Source organism: Dromiciops gliroides, chromosome 1 (assembly GCF_019393635.1).
Source record: "Dromiciops gliroides isolate mDroGli1 chromosome 1, mDroGli1.pri, whole genome shotgun sequence".
NCBI lineage: Eukaryota > Metazoa > Chordata > Mammalia > Microbiotheria > Microbiotheriidae > Dromiciops > Dromiciops gliroides.
The window spans coordinates 387,127,712-387,144,384 of record NC_057861.1 but is presented as its reverse complement, the minus strand read 5'-3'; the positions used below and the strand labels follow the sequence as shown (position 1 = coordinate 387,144,384).

Genomic DNA, 16,673 nt, shown 5'->3' with positions numbered 1-16,673 from the left:
TGGTGCAGTGGATAGAGTTACAGGCTTTGACTCAGGAAGACTCATCTTCCTGAGTTCAAATTTGGCTTCAAATACTTACTAGCTATGTGACCCTGGGCAAGTCACTTAACCCTGCTTGCCTCTGTTTCCTCATCTATAAAATGAGCTGCAGAAGGACATGGCAAATCATTCCAGTATCTTTGCAAAGAAAAGCCCAAATGGGGTCACGAAGAGTCAGACAACAAAACAACAAAATCCACCTTTGGTGTCCACCTGACACTCAACTCTTACCTGTGTCTCCAAGAAATTGCAGCATGTACAGCAGCAATATGACATACCTTAGTCTTGGCAGAGAGGCTAAACCAACTTGAGGGTAACTGACAGGCTTTAAAACTGTTGGTGAGTTAGGGGATGTCTACCCCAAACATATGAAGTCTTCCCTGGATGAAATGTATGGATAAGAAAAATTTGTTCCAATGGGCAAGAAGGTGGCTGAAGCAGGCTCTGTGGAGCACTTAGAGATTGGTCAGACATCAAAGATGCTAAGATCATCTGCTACATCCTGGGGCATCACCAGTCGTCTTAACTTTTGTCTTGCTACTAGACTCTGATGACTCTGGAAGAGAGAGTAAGGTTGACATTTATGTGTAACTCTACCTTACAAATCAAATTCATGCACAAGTCAGGTCACGCCCCATGATGTCATTGGTCCTCTTTGAAAATGAAGGACAAACAACAATCTTACAACAACCCTATGGAGTAAGAGGTGTAGATATTATTATCCATATTTTGCATATAAGGAAATTGAAATTTTAAGCTTATAAATAACTTCCTTATGGTCACATAGCTAGATGGAATGCAAAACCAAGTCTTCAGACTAAGCTAAGATTCTTGCCTTTTTTTTCTTTTTAATTCACTGATACCTTGTTTTGATATAACAAACACTTCTCAACAAACAGCCACTCAGCATATTCCTGCAATCCTTGAAAACAAAAGGGGTTATTGGTTGTTAACAAAAAAGAGGTACTGGGGCAGCTAGGTGGCACAATGGATAGAGCACCGGTCCTGGAATCAGGAGGACCTGAGTTCAAATCCAGCTTCAGACACTCAACACTTGCTAGCTGTGTGACCTTAGGCAAGTCACTTAACCCCAATTGCCTCACCAAAAAAAAAAAAAAAAAAGGAGGGATCTATGCTTTATTGTTGGTAGGATGGTACTAAAGATTGACCTTTGTTCTTACTTGGAGTTTCCTTGCCTCTCCCTGTTAACTTCATTTGCAACAACAAAAGTCATTCTTTACATTGCATTTTTGGCTCTGTGTCTTCATTTTGCATCATCTTCCCACTTTTCACTAAATTCTTCATTTTAATCATTCTTTACAGTGCAGTAATATTTTAAGATGTTGGCATACTATAGTTTTTTCAGTCATTCTTCAATTATGTAGTACCTATTTTCTGCTATGAATATTTTCATGCAAATTTTTCATTTACTTTTATTTTTAATATCCATAGCCTACTTGGAATATTGTTCTAGGAGTGTTATCTCTGGATCAAAGCAAAGGAAGACCTAAGAAACTGATGGTTTTCTTGTGTGTGTGTGTGTGTGTGTGTGTGTGAGAGAGAGAGAGAGAGAGAGAGAGTAACCAGTTCTCAAGAAATGTACACAAGGGGCAACTAGGTGGTGCAGTGGATAGAGCACTGGCCCTGGATTCAGGAGTACCTGAGTTCAAATCTGGCCTCAGAGAATTAATACTTATTAGCTGCGTGACCCTGGGCAAGTCACTTAACCCCAATTGCCTCACAAAAAAAAAAGAAATGTACACAAGACACACTTTTCAGTTTAATCTAAATTATTGACATTTTCTGCAACACTGTAAGTCTATATAATTGAGAAAGCAATGAGTCAAACCCTAATTTTTTACATTTACCAATTTCTGAGGTATAAAAGCTTAAGTTTAATAACAGAGAAAAGAGAGAGGGAGAGAGACAGAGACAGAGAGACAGAGAACACAGCAAAAGACACAGGTTTTTGATACATTAAGTTAATTATATTCTTGAAAATGTCACCAGTACCCAATATCTTAACTAACCCCAGAAATGAATATTTACCGATGGATAATCAAACTAGGTGGTCCTCTGATGTAGCCAGCTCAAGCAGGCTTGTATATGAAACTGACATAGAGCTCTCTTGGGGGTATTCTGTCAGAGCCTTAGATTAGACACACATACAAATTACTGTAAAATTTCCAGAAAATTGTGGATTTGGTTGAGATGTCATATGTGACATAGGGGATAGAGACTGCCTCAGAGCTGGAAAAAGGCTCATTCAGATTCCTCCTATGGCACACACTGTGTGACCCCAGGCAAGTCATTTAACCTGCTGGTGCCCTTGCCAGCTCTCTAAGACTCTAAGTTTCAGAAAAGGTTCGGCCATGCCCTGGCAGAGGACTCATCCTCAGCCTGGTGTTTCCCAAACCAGTGACATCACAGGTATAATTCCTCTACCAATCCCTAAAGGATTTGGTCAGTAATAAGTCACAGGACAGAACTAGTCTAAATGGCCTTTCTTTTCCCCCTGACAACCCAGTTAAATTCAGACCACCCAATTGTGGAGAAAGCAACCAATAACTCCTATCCTCCTGCACTGCCCTGTCCTCTGCTGCCTTATTATACTAGACACATTCTAGCTACCGTGGATGAGCCCTTGGCTCCCAGTAACACAGTAAATAGATGACTGAAGCTCAACTTACCAAAGAGAGGGACTTCTCAGACTTAACCCCTTCCAAAAAGATTTCAAAAAATACTTTCCAGGGGCAGCCAGGTGGCGCAGTGGATAGAGTACCGGCCCTGGAGTCAGGAGAACCTGAGTTCAAATCTGGCCTCAGACACTTAATTAACACTTAGTAGCTGTGTGACCCTGGACAAGTCACTTAAGCCCAATTGCCTCACTAAAAAACAAAAACAAAACAAAACAAAACACTTTCCAAAAAGCAATACATGCACAGCATCCTACTGGGAACTTGATTGGATTAGCACAGGTTAGAAACCCGAATTCTTGCCCTAAATGATATCAACTTGCTTGTCTCTAAGAGGCAGGGAAGCAACTTTGATGTCAATTTAATGGCAAAGGAAGTCAGTACAAACCAAAGGGGTCACCCTAACAAATCAGAGGCAGGACAAGGAAAACATGAAGGCACCTGACAAATATTGGTAAAACAGAGGCCAGATGTACGACTATAGTGACTGAGCATATTCATAACATTGTTGCACACCCAAAGATGTGAGTATTTGGAATTGCCATTGAGATTTCAATTAAATGTGTGGATTAATAGTCAGTCATAGGAGACCAGCAAAAAAATTATTGATTTTTTCCCCAGTATGACTCTGAATATCAAAGGAGACAGGGAGAGGACTTGTGCTCACCCCCCAAAAATGGTTTTGCTTGTGTGCTCTCTCCATCCCAAAGGATAATTACAGATGATTTGGCCATCCTGGCATAATTGTTTACTCTGGCACTAAAAGTGTGGCCAAAGGGGGCAGCTAGGTGGCACAGTGAATAAAGCACCAGCCCTGATTTCAGGAGGACCTGAGTTCAAATCCGGCCTCAGACACTTGACACTTACTAGCTGTGTGACCCTGGGCAAGTCACTTAACCCCCATTGCCCCACAAAAACAAACAAACAAAATAAAAGTGTGGTCAGATGTGCTCATTAAAGACAGCAGGGTACAATCTAACTGAGTAGCAAGAATCTGTAGGCATAGCGAGACCTGGACAACATGAGGACTTCAGTAGCCACCTTACAGGTTCACTGACTGACACCCCAACTGACGCCACTGTCTTTACTGGCTCAAACAGAGAAAACATGCCATGTAGGGCTCTGATACTGCCACAAACAAAAATCACAAATCCTCTCTGTGGTGCCTCCATGCATTGAAAATTATATTCATTCTCACAGAGTCACCCACTAATCACATGAAACCCAAGCAGCACAAAGAGCAATTTGGCCCATTAATTCTGTCTGAAAGTGTCCTAAAACTTCCACAAACAGGAACCGTATGTACTTCATACACACTGAATACAATCAAGGGGAATAGAGCGTGGGATGGGAGGAGAAAGTAAAGAATACCCTCTTTCCCACTGTGTCCCAAGCAGAAAATGTGGCAGATGGCTGCCTTCCGGGAAGCAGAGGACTATATGGCTTCCCGGAAGGCAGCCATATAGTATCAGCCCCCATGAAAGTATACTGCTCATTAGCAGGCCTTTAATTCACACCAGAAAGTGCTTGTATGCATGCCTCCAACCAGCCACGATAACCTAACCACTGAGCACAGCCAACAAAGGAGTATGAAAAGAGCTAGCTGCTCTGGAGAATGAGAAGCTGGGGTCTGTACAGAACCACACCAGAGGCACGGGGAATGGAAGGAAAATTGTAATCTTGGCTTTTCTGCTTCAGTTTTCGTCATTTCTCTCACTGTAACACACCTGCTTTATTCTTTGCGGATCTCAAACGTAGAGAGACCCTTATATTTTTGCAAAAGTTCATTTTTGGTTCCAATTTGTTCCTGCAGTCTCTGCAGCTGCTGCTGCTGTTCTGGACTCCGGCTGATATCAGGCATAGTGCTAATCACTTTTCACATCTCCTGGAACTTGGTCTTGAGAGCAGTCAACTCCTGACGCATGTCAACACTGCTTTTGTCCATACATTTATTTGATGATGTCATGGACCAAAGCCAGGAAAGAGTAGGTCTCCTCCTCCTTGAGGCCCCTAGGGTGGAGGGGGCTGAAGAAGAACCCACATTGGAGGCAGCTGCTACAGATTGTTTTCCAGCATAATTGTACTAATTCAGGGGCGGCTAGGTGGTGCAGTGGATAAAGCATGGCCCTGGATTCAGGAGGACCTGAGTTCAAATCTGACCTCAGACACTTGACAGTTACTAGTTGTGTGACCCTGGGGAAGTCACTTAAGCCTCTTTGCCCCACAAAAAAAAAAAAGTAATTTAGGGGCACCTAGGTGTCACAATGGATAGAGCCCTGGCCCTGGATTCAGGAGGACCTGAATTCAAATCCAGCCTCAGACACTTGACACTTACTAGCTGTGTGACCTTGGGCAAGTCACTTAACTCCCATTGCCCCACCAAAAAAAAAAAAAAGGAAAAAAAGAAAAGAAAAGAGATAGGATATCCAGGAGGAGGCAGGAAAAATGTCTCCTAACTGAGAAGAAAAAAAAAATTCCTTGGCTAGAGAAGAAACCAACAACCCATGTCTGGCACATTTTTTTATTTTCCCCATGACTGAGACTAAAGTATAAATACCCAGACCACAACCTCAAACACTCTTCAAGCCCAGGGTTCTCTAGTATAAAGGTACTTTTCCATCACTGTGTCATTCTCACAACACTACACTGTGATCACTTAATAAGTCAAGGTAGGAGAGAAAAGGGGGAGAGAAGAGAAGAGAAGGGAAGGGAGGGGAGGGGAAGGGAGGAGGGAAGAGGAGAAGAAAAGAGAAAAGGAGAGGAGGAGAGGGCAAGGGAGCTAGACCTCCCCTTTTTTCAGAAGTGAAGTACTAAGTATGTGGAATATTGCATATACTGTCAAACATGGTTGTTGTGTTGATTGGCTTTGATGAAGTTTTTTTCCTCTATTTTAAAAAATCTTTACTACCAAGGCTTTCTGGATAGAGGAGCTGAGAAAAATCTATTAGGAAATGAGAATGACATGAAAACAAAAGATGGCAATAAAAAGTAGGGAGCTGGGCTAGACGATCCTTCCAACTCTAAACCCTATGTTTGAAATGAACGTTCTATTTCCTTCTTGTGAACTGGTACACATATACCTTTCCATATGCTTTCTATTCCATGCTGAATTCAACCTCCATCAGTGAAACGCATTTGTAAAAATAATATATCTCTGGGGGCAGCTAGAACACAGTGGATAAAGAACCAGCCCTGTATCCAGGAGGACCTGAGTTCAAATCCAGCCTCAGACACTTGACACTTATTAGCTGTGTGACCCTGGGCAAGTCACTTAACCCTGGTTAAGTGCATGCCCTAAAAAAATAAATAATAATATAGCTCTAAGTAGTGCTGATTCTTTGGGTCATTCATTCTATTTAAATTAAGATTTATTTAAGGCTTATTTCTCACAACCATATCTTAATTTCTTTCAGGCTTTGGTCCATGACAAGATGAAATCAAAGAAGAATTGTATAAACATTTGATCATGCTCCAAATCCATACCTTCATTAGGATCCTAAACGAGTTTGGCTGGATTTCCTTTTAATCTGTTCTATTTGACTTTCTACTCCCTCTTCCCAGTTTCCACTGGCCTGGAATTTTCCAGAGAAGCACATTCATATCTCGTGAGTAATCTCACCTGATTTCTTGAGATTAAAGCATGGAACAGGTCTTGAACTTGTCACCCTGCCAGCCTCCACCTCTGCCTTCGGGATCCATCACTTGGTAACCAATTCTGCAACACCCAAGTGAATGGTGCCCAACCAGCTGTCATAAAACAAGCTTGAGTTGGCTCGTCTGGGTCTGCCATTTAAACGGTATGTAGGTTTAGTCCCAGAAATGTGGTCATATAAGGCAACAAGTTTTTTATATTACTATCAGAACATGCCATAACCATATTCTCCTACTTGGAGACTTGTCCCTGCTGGGTCTGACCAGTATTGAGTAAAGCTACATACAGTCCTAGACTAGGCAGATAGGTGCACAGTGGATAGTGTTAGGCTTGGAGTTGGGAAGACCCAAGTTCACATCCTGTCCCAGATACTTACTTGCTATGTGACTCTGGGAAAATCACTTAACCTCTGTTTGCTTCAATTTCCTCATCTGTAAAATGGGGATAATAATAGCACCTACCCAATAGGGTTGTTTTGAGGATCAAATGAGACCATAAAGTTTTTAAAGTGCTTCATAAATATAAAATGTTAAAGCTTTATGTAAGTATTATTATTATCATCATTTTTATTGTTATCATTATTATATATCTAATCCAATGACCTCCCTTGATCTGGATTTTAGCTTTTGACTATAGTCTCCTGAGAGCACATTAACCTTTCTAAGAGCTTTATTCGACTGACTCAGATTGATTTTTTTTTTTTGTGGGGAAATGAGGGTTAGTAAGTGTCAAGTTAGTAAGTGTCAAGTGTCTGAGGCCACATTTGAATTCAGGTTCTCCTGAATCCAGGGCTGGTGCTTTATACACTGCGCCATCTAGCTGTCCTTCAGATAGAATTTATAATCAATTAAAAGCCACAAGTCACTCAAGTGCACTCTATGTCAAATGAAAAAACTGAGGCTGTTGAGAAGGAAGGATGGGCCAAGGCCAGACCTGTACAAGATCCACATTTCCAGGAACACCTCAGTTGGAGTTGGGGTTCCTGATTCAGAGATTTTCTCCAGTTTTCTAGAGGAGAGACATCCTCAAATCTAGGCAAGGCCCAGCATCAGATACAGCTGAAATGTAGGGGTCAGAAGCAGTGAGAGTTTTGGAAAGACATCATGTTATAGTGGAAAAGGACCAAGTTTAATTTCAGCCTTTCTTAAACACATGTGACTTCAGGCAAGTTACTTAAACTCTGGACTTCTGTTTCCACATTTGTAAAAATGAAGGAGTTTCTTAGACTCTAGACTTGGACTCATGGGACCTGAGTTCCAACCCCAGTTCCACCATTTACCATGTATGTGACCTTGGGCAAGTTACCTAATCTCCTCAGGCCAAGTTTTCTTCATCTTCCTGGAAGGGAGCTCCATTTTGTCCCAGAATTGTATTGCTGTTTCATAACAAGGGGAATTGCATGACAAGACATTGCAATGAAGACATAAGCTGTCAAGAAGGAAAAAAAAATAAAAAGAACATGCCATATCTCAGAATGCATAGCATTCTGGCACTTATCCTAGTCTCACGAGGCTGAACTGTTTATCAGAAATTACATTTCATCTGTTGGACACACAGCAAGCTGTGATGCTGGATCACATGGTCTCTGTCTTAACTCACAGCCTAATTAGGCTTGGTGACTCTTGTTCTAAAGGACCAAAACCATCATTATATTATGAATATAAGGCAGTAGAATGTAGTAGAACATGCTGGACCCAAAGCCATGAGAAACCTGAGTTCAAATCCACACTCTATCAATGAGTAACTATGGAACTGAACTATGGGCAATTCCCTTCATCTCTCTGCACCTCGGCTTCCTCATTTGTAAAAATGAACATAATCATCTTAGCACAACCCTCTCTTAGGGCTATGTGGACAAAGCATTCCTTAAGCTTTCAGATGCTCTATGGTTATGCTGCTGTTATTATTGCCCTCCCGTAGTTGCTTTTAATCTTGTTTTCCCGTCTCGGATCTTTTCTCAGGACAAATTGAATCTTAACTAATTCATTCATCTAGAGTATACAATCAATTAATAAATATTGACTAGGCACCAATTATGTGCCAGACACTGAAATGTCCAATTAGAATACAAATAAAAAGAATGAAACAATGCCTACTCACAAGGTTTACATTCTAATGGTTGAGACATATGTATGTATGTATGTATATGTGTGTATATTTTGCATATATGTAAATGTGTGTATGTTTCTGTTTGTATGTCTATACAGAATAACTACAAATTAATATAAGCCAGGGTTCAAGCCTGCTCCATTTACATAAGAGTCTCCTCACTGGGAGGAGTTACATGCCTGAGTGGGGCATAGAGTTAACATGAGAGCTTAGGGGAGATCTTCCCTTCAGCTTCATGAGAGCACACATGTGGTTCCACACACTATTTGTTGGCATGTAAAGTGGGCATATAAAGGAAAGTCATCTTCCCAACACATCTCTGATTTCCAGCTTCCTTTCCTAGAGACTTCTAGGAATTTGCTGCTGGGTGAGATTGCAGACTCCCTGTTGGTTGAGCTGAGATATCTCTCCCAATGAAAGAATTCATTCACTCTCTGTGTACTGCCTGACATTTTGTTTTTGGTTTTTTGTTGTTTTGGGGGGGGGCATTGAATGTTAAATGACTTGCCCAGGATCACACAGCCTGACATTTTCTAATCTTCATAATCTCCCTAATTTCAGATGACTATCTCTTTGGATAAATGGGTTTATTTGTTACTGTTTGTAATGTTCTTTCTGTAATTGGCATTTTGACTGATAACTAGATTGGTTAAAACCTTGCCAAAATTTAGAATTACATAGCATATGTAGGCATGCCTAAAGCATGGGATAAGTGTGCATGCCTTTGCATCCTACATAATTCTTGATTTTGGCAAGGTCATAACCAACTTCGATAGTAATCCAAATAGTGCCAAGTCACTTGGGGTTTTTTTGTTGTTTTTTTTTTTACTTTGCTGTTTTAATGGGTCTGTGATATCATACATATGGATTGCTTCTTCTAGTGGTACAAATCAAAACCCATCCATGTAAGGCCCATCCTGTGTGACTGTTCTCCAAGTATTCCCACAAATCCTCCACAGATGGCTTGCTCAATATTTTGAAAGCCTTTTGTTAGATCTCTTGATGTTTTACAAATACGTGAAGTACACAAGCTGTTTGTCAATATTTCCCCACCACCTGACCAACCAGAAGATACATTCTGTTAACTTCTTTTATGCTATTTCTTCTGAGTAATTGTGTGTTGATAAAATCTTATAGCCTACTTAACTTCACCATATTGTGACTCTCTATCGCCCTTTGGATGATCCACAACTTTAATTAAAAACAAAAAACATGACTTGCTGCCATATACCATGGTTAGAAGAAAGTGCAAGTAAAAAGACTAACTTCTGTTTAAGTTTTAGTAAAAACCCTGAACAATTTCCCAGAGACAATCTAGCTCATTCTCTATATTCTGTAGATGCCAGATCCAGATCATTATTGTTCCATGGTGGCTGACCAAGATATAGCTACTGAGCTGGCTCTATGGGTTGTCAACAAAACTGTACATCATAATGTATACAATGATCATTCTTTGTCCACTTGGTTTATTATATTAATATAGTTAGGACAAATGCTTTTGATGGATTATGGGTCTCATTTATGAAGTAATCTAGGGTGAGGGTCAGCAGACTAAGTCCCATGGGACAAATCCAGCCTGCCATTTGTTTTTGAATGAAACTTTTAGCTCAAAGGCCATACCAAAACTAGTAATGGGCCAAAGTTTACCAACTCCTGCTCTAGGACATCTAGAGATGCAATAAGCACATTATCATCCGCAAACATTGACATCTATAGAATCTCACCATTTGTAGGGAATCCATCTTTGATGTAGACAATATCTTGGATGTCCTTAATGACAGTGGTAAACATCTTCAGCACGTATGTGCTTCCCTATTTCATTCCTCGTTTAAAAGTAATAATCTTAGGGTCAAAGCTATTTCTCTTATTGCAAAGGATCTTAAATGACTTTGGTATATAAATGAGTACTCTTAGAGGAAAATGTAGAAGGGGGCACTTTACTAAATTCAATTCTTTTTTTATGGTCAACAAACAAGTACAATGGGTTCTCATAATACATATAAGTGTTCTGTGACTGCTGTAATTTTAATTTTTATTATTTTAATTTTATTGTATTTATGTTAATTTTATTAGTTATAATAATTTTTATTCATATCCTTTGTTTTCACATTGTCTAGGTTTTCCTCTGTATTCCTCCTTCCTCCTTCCAAAGATTCATCCCATATAACAAAGGATTTCAAGAGAAAAGAGAGGACAAAATTCAGGAAAATCAACCCAGGAATCTCAAACCTGTCAGTGAGTTAGGGGTGTATCTACCCCCAAGCATGTGAAGACTTCCCTTGGCAGAATGGACAGATGAGAACGATGTGTTCCAATGGCCATGAAGATAGCTGAAGCAGGTACCGTCGAGCGCTCAGAGCTTGGTCAGACATCAAAGATGCCCAGGTCATCCATTGCATCTTGAGCCATTACCTTGACTCTATCTTGCTGCTAGACTGAGATGACTCTGGAAGAGAGAGTAAGGCCGACAGCTTCATACAACTCTGCCTTACTGAAGTCCAATTTATGCATGAGTCAAAAGACCATTGTTTGAATGCCAAAGGTACACTTGCCTAAAAGACTATTTTATGGAAAACTCACAAAGGGCAAGCACTCACTTGGTGATCAGAAAAAGTGATATAAGGACACTCTCAAGGTCTCTCTTAAGAACTTCGGAATTGATTGCATGACATGTGAGACACTGGCACAGGACCACCCAGCATGGTGTGCCCTCATCAGAGAAGGTGCTGTGCTCTATGAACAAAGTAGAATTGAAGTAGCTCAAAAGATATGTGAGACGAGCAAATTTAGAGAATCTACCCCAGAAATTTGTGCCCCACCTGTACAAGAGCATTCTGAACTCATATTAGTCTGATCAGCCACAGTCAGATATGCTGTAACTTGACTCTAACATAGTGATGTCATTTAGGTCCTCTTCAAAAATGAAAGACAACAGCCAACCCACCATATATAACAAATAACAAATAAAGCTATTTATCCAGGATAATAGTAGACAGAAATTAGAGAAGTTATACAGATGAGGCTATATCAGACAATACACAGAGTTAATGAATTCTCTCATTAGGAGAGAGATAATTCAGCTCAATTAAGAAAGAACCAGATCTGATAAGGAGGGAAGGGTGAATGAAGGGAGTGGGGGGAGTCAGTAGCAAAACACTTTTGAGGAGGAATAGGGCAAAATAAGATAGAAAATAGAGTAAATATCATTGGAAGGGAATAGGATGGAGGGAAATAGTTATGATGATTGACTACATTGGCAAAACATATGGTACCTACTGTAGGCGTTAAAATTAGCCTCAGGCTCCCCAAGTGGAGCTTCCCCTCCCCCTCCACTTCAGCTGCAGGGGCCTCTGAGCCTGGCTAAACTGGGCAGATGAAAAGCCCCAGGCAAGGCACAGCAGCCCATGACTCATCAGAGAAGCACATGAAAAAAACGGGAGAGACACTGGGGTTTGCTTCCCAGCCCCAGCTTGGCAAGGGCAGCAAGGGGCTTGGCAGGCCCTGGGGGCTGCAAGCCTAGGTTTCACCTGAGAAAGTTAATAAAAAGAGAAACTAGAGATGCTGAGGGGACAGACAGACAGAGGAAGGAGAGTATGGAGTTAAGGGCTTTTCAGGGTTCCTAGCAACAGGACAGTAAGGGGGGATGCCGGAGGACTAAGAGAATGGAAGGAGGTTGGTGAGAGAGAAACACAGGGGTTCAGCATGGCAGTACAGAGAGGGACGTTAGATGGTAAGGGGGGTCAACAAAGTGAAAGGGGCTTGGAGTTAGAAGAAAGGAGCTGAGCAGTGAAAGCGAAGGAGGGGAACTGGAGTGAAGGAGAAAAAGAGTAAAAGTTGGAGAGAACAGGTAGTATAATTTGCATTTCTTTACCCTTATCTTTTACATTGATTTTTATAAATAAACTCTAGTTTGATTATTTAATTAAGAGGCTTCTTAATCTTTTGCTTATCAATTTGGGAGGAGCAGTGTGGGATTTTATAAACGGCCCATATTAAATTAATAGCAGTCAGATAGCCAGCCAGTCAAGAGTCCACAGATTAGGCCCCAGTTAGATTAGTCCCCCCTAATTAGCTAAAATATTTTTTATGCTACTCTGCTGGGCTATTGTGAAGAAAATTTTTTCTCAAGTTTAAGATACTATATAAAAAGTTATGATGAACAGGATGCTATCAGAAAAACCTGGAAAGACCCACATGAACTGAAGCAGAGAGAAATGTACTGTACATAAAATAACAGCATTAGTGTAAGATAATCTGCTGGGAAGCATGTGGTTATTTTCAGGAAGGCAATGATCCAATATAACTCTGAAGAACTTATGAAAATTGCAGTCCATCTACAGAGAAAGAACTGATGGTATCTGAAAACAGACTGAAACATTTTTTTTGACAATTCCTTAATTTGAAGTTTTGTTTTTATCTGTTTTCTCTCACCACCTAGTTAATGTAGAGATGTTTTCCATGACTACTCATGTATAATTTTTAAAAAAAGAAAGAACCAGATCTCACTCAATGGGAAATTCCCCAAAGTCTCCAGTATAATGAGCAGGAAATAGGGATAGGACTGAGGTGTCAGCTCCTCTACATGTTGGCTACTTCCCAGAGTCTTTCTCTCCCTGAAGAGAATCTGAATTTCAGGTCTTCTCTTTCAAAGCTGAAAGACAAAATATGATTTATCTTCTTCCATGCTCTCAACAATACTGATCCTCACATAAGTGTGGAGCAAAGTAATCAAACCCTACCAATGAGGAGAACTTTATATAAATGGACCTAAGTCCCTGGTTAGATATTATTAAAGAGAATGGATTGCTACTAGAGTCAAATTCTTTGAATATATGTAATGGACTCCACGTGGTACCAATCTACATAGATGCTTGGGGGGTGGGGGCCTGTTTCTGATCAAGTACAATAAAGGACCCTGTCCTCCCCTTCAGAGAGCATATACAAATAGTCTATTACTCTTTCCTCTCAATTCACTGCATGGTGAAGAAAAGTCTTTTATTTGGCTGCTAGATCAGAACTGAATGAGCATACAAAAAGCATGAGGAGGTAAAATTATTCTCTTTCTTTTCTGCTGGCAACAAGAAATAAAGATGATGAGATCTAAGGGGCTGGTAGAGAGGTCTCCTTACCCTAATTGGTTAGTTTGTGAGTGACTGTCTTTTTAGGAAATCCTATGCCTGAAATGAAATCATATCTTGTGTAAGTCTTGTCTCTTTCGATATAGGGCCTTCTGAGATCTCAGAAGTTTGAAAGAGTAAAGGGTGGTCCAGCATCTGAAGCTGGGGAAATGCTAACCCTGAGGAGGAAGCTGCTTTAACCAGCCCAGCCATAAATCTAAATGGCAGAAAAGACACTGTTGTTCCCTACAAGCAACAAATCAACTCAGCCATCAGCTGTGCCATAGCCAGAAGTGCTAGAAATGTAGGTAACAACCACTTCAAATTTGAACTAACTCTCACCAGTCACGCAAATGATAGAAGATTCCACCCCAGTTTGGAGTGAATACATTTTTACTTTTCTTGTTATAGTTTCTCAATAAACATACCTATGTAAGAGTTAATTAATGTAATTCATTTATCTATGATATCAAAGAGATAACAACTGGTTAAAAGATACTAAGAAGATACTAATTGGCATTGGCAGTACCACTAGCAAGTGATATTAGGGAAATAAATGCTGATGATTGATATTGAGAGGAACACACTGGAATAAATAAATCAATGAAAATAGCATTAGAAGAAGGCACTCCCCCCAGAACCTTTAGAGGTACACATAACTGGCCACATTTTGAGGACCCAAGTTTCCTGCACATGTGTGTTATAAAAGTAGGTCCAAAGTCTCAGTACAACTATTATATCAAAATCCTTCATTACCTACCTACACCTTAAACTAAAAATGAGCACTGCTTTTAGATCTAGGCAAGCAAAGTTGGGACTGGGGAGGAAGTGAGGTGTCCCAGCTCAGTCCTCCATATCTAAGCAACTCCCTCACACTTTGGAAGAACTGACTCCACATAGGGATGAAATAATTCTGTGTATGGCACTTTTACAAAAAATGACCATGTATCATGGCATTAAAACTTCACAAACAAATATAGAAAAGCAGAAATACTGAAGATGCCTCCTTAATTAAAAATAATTTAATATTCTAGACTATTTAATAGATATTATATTTAATATTATATAATAGATATTATAATTTTAAAAAGAGTATTTGAAGAAAGAATTTAAAGCTAATTAGAAGCTGAATTATTTAATTCTAAATAATTAGTGGGCCAAAGGATAAATAATAGAAACAATAAAAATTTTCATAAAAGAAAATTACAATGAGACCATATACCACAACTTATCAGATACAGCTAATTTATTCCTTAGGAGAAATGTTGTATTTCTAAATTCTTTCATCAACAAAAGATTTTTTTAAATGAAAATTGGACATACATTTTTTTAAAAAAGCAACAGAAAAGCAACAAACCAAAACCCCAATTAAGCACCAAAATAGAAATTATGAAAATCAAAGATGTTAGACTTGAAAATTATAAGTAATTAATTAATATATTAATGAGCTGGTTTTATCTTTAAACACTTTCATCAACTAAATTAATAAAATAAATCGGTAATTTGCTAGTCTGGTTTTTAAAAAGAGATTAAAACCACACTTTCAAAAATGAAAAAGGATACTACAATTTAAAATTAAAAAGGAAAACATCAGAAACCATTTTGCCCAATTATATACCAATGAAATGAATAACTTAGATGAAATCAATGATTTACAAAAATATGATTCCCAGATTAAAAGAGGAAATAGATTATTCTCTAAAACCCAATCTCAGAAAAAGAAATTGAATAAGAAATAAATTAAATCTTAATTACAAGTGAATTCTATCACACATTCAAAAACAAATATATAGTACATAAACTGTCTGTAAAAATGAGCAAATAAAGGATTTATACACATATTTCTGATACTATGGATATATTTCTGGCATTTCTTTATATCTAAGCCATGGAGAAAATAAGCAGAGAAAGAAAGCTCTTAACCAAAATCCCTAATGAACAATTCATACAAAAACATTAAATAAAACATTAGCAACAAGACTGCAATGACTTATTTAAAATATTATGTACAATGACTTGATTTGACTTACAGGAGAAATTCAGAGTTGCTTCAATATAAAAGACTATATAAACCCAACAGACCACATTAATAACCAAAATAACAAAATCACCTAGTTATATCATTAAATCCTGAAAAAACTTTTTGCAAAATCTAACACTTGTTCCTATTTAAAAAACAAATACTAGGAAACATTGCAATTAAGGGACCTTTTCTTAGGTTGGTAAGTAGTATATACATATTATATGTATTATTTATGTATTTAAAACCAAGATCCAAGAGCCCACATTGTAATTAATAAAGGTTGGAGCTCTTCTTATTAAGATTAGAAGTGAAACAAAGATATCCATTATCATCACTATTCTTTGATGAAGTTCTAAAAATGGTAGCTAGAATACTAAGAAAATAAAAATAAAGTGAAATTAAATTGAAAGAACATAGGCAAAAGGAATGCCAAAATGTCCCTTTCGGGAAGAAATCTTCTAAAAGATTAAATAAAAATAACTTATTTAAGCCAAAAAAGAAAAGAAAAACACAGAAAAAATACCTTACATATTTAGGGAGGTTAAAAACTTTAGACAAAAATATAAAGTTAAATTAAATTAAAAAGTCATCCACTCAATATAACAGATTTATATATATATATGTATATATATATATGTGTGTGTGTACATATATACACACGTATATAAACATACACATACACATATACATACACATACACATACACATACACATACACATACACATACACATACACATACACATACACATACACATATACATATACATATACATATACATATACATATACATATACATATACATATACATATACATATACATATACATATATAGAGAGCGAGTACAAGAAAAGAACCTTCATCTCTCTCCTCCTTCCTCTCAAGAAAAAAAGTCTTATCTAGGTTTCTCAAATCAGATTAAGGCATCTTCAGATTTAACTGAGGAATAAAGAATAGAATGTTCCACCCTCTACTTATTCAAAGGAGAAGAGGGAAATTTTCACGTCCATGGTGAAGGAAAAGGTCTCAAGAATGAAT

The 16,673-nt window shown here is 38.5% G+C and overlaps 1 pseudogene; it reads right to left on the bottom strand.

Moving 5' to 3' along the window:
* Positions 1 to 4,467: 4,467 nt before the first annotated feature.
* On the bottom strand, positions 4,468 to 6,525 carry LOC122749563 (annotated as a pseudogene).
* Between the last annotated feature and the right edge of the window lie 10,148 nt (positions 6,526 to 16,673).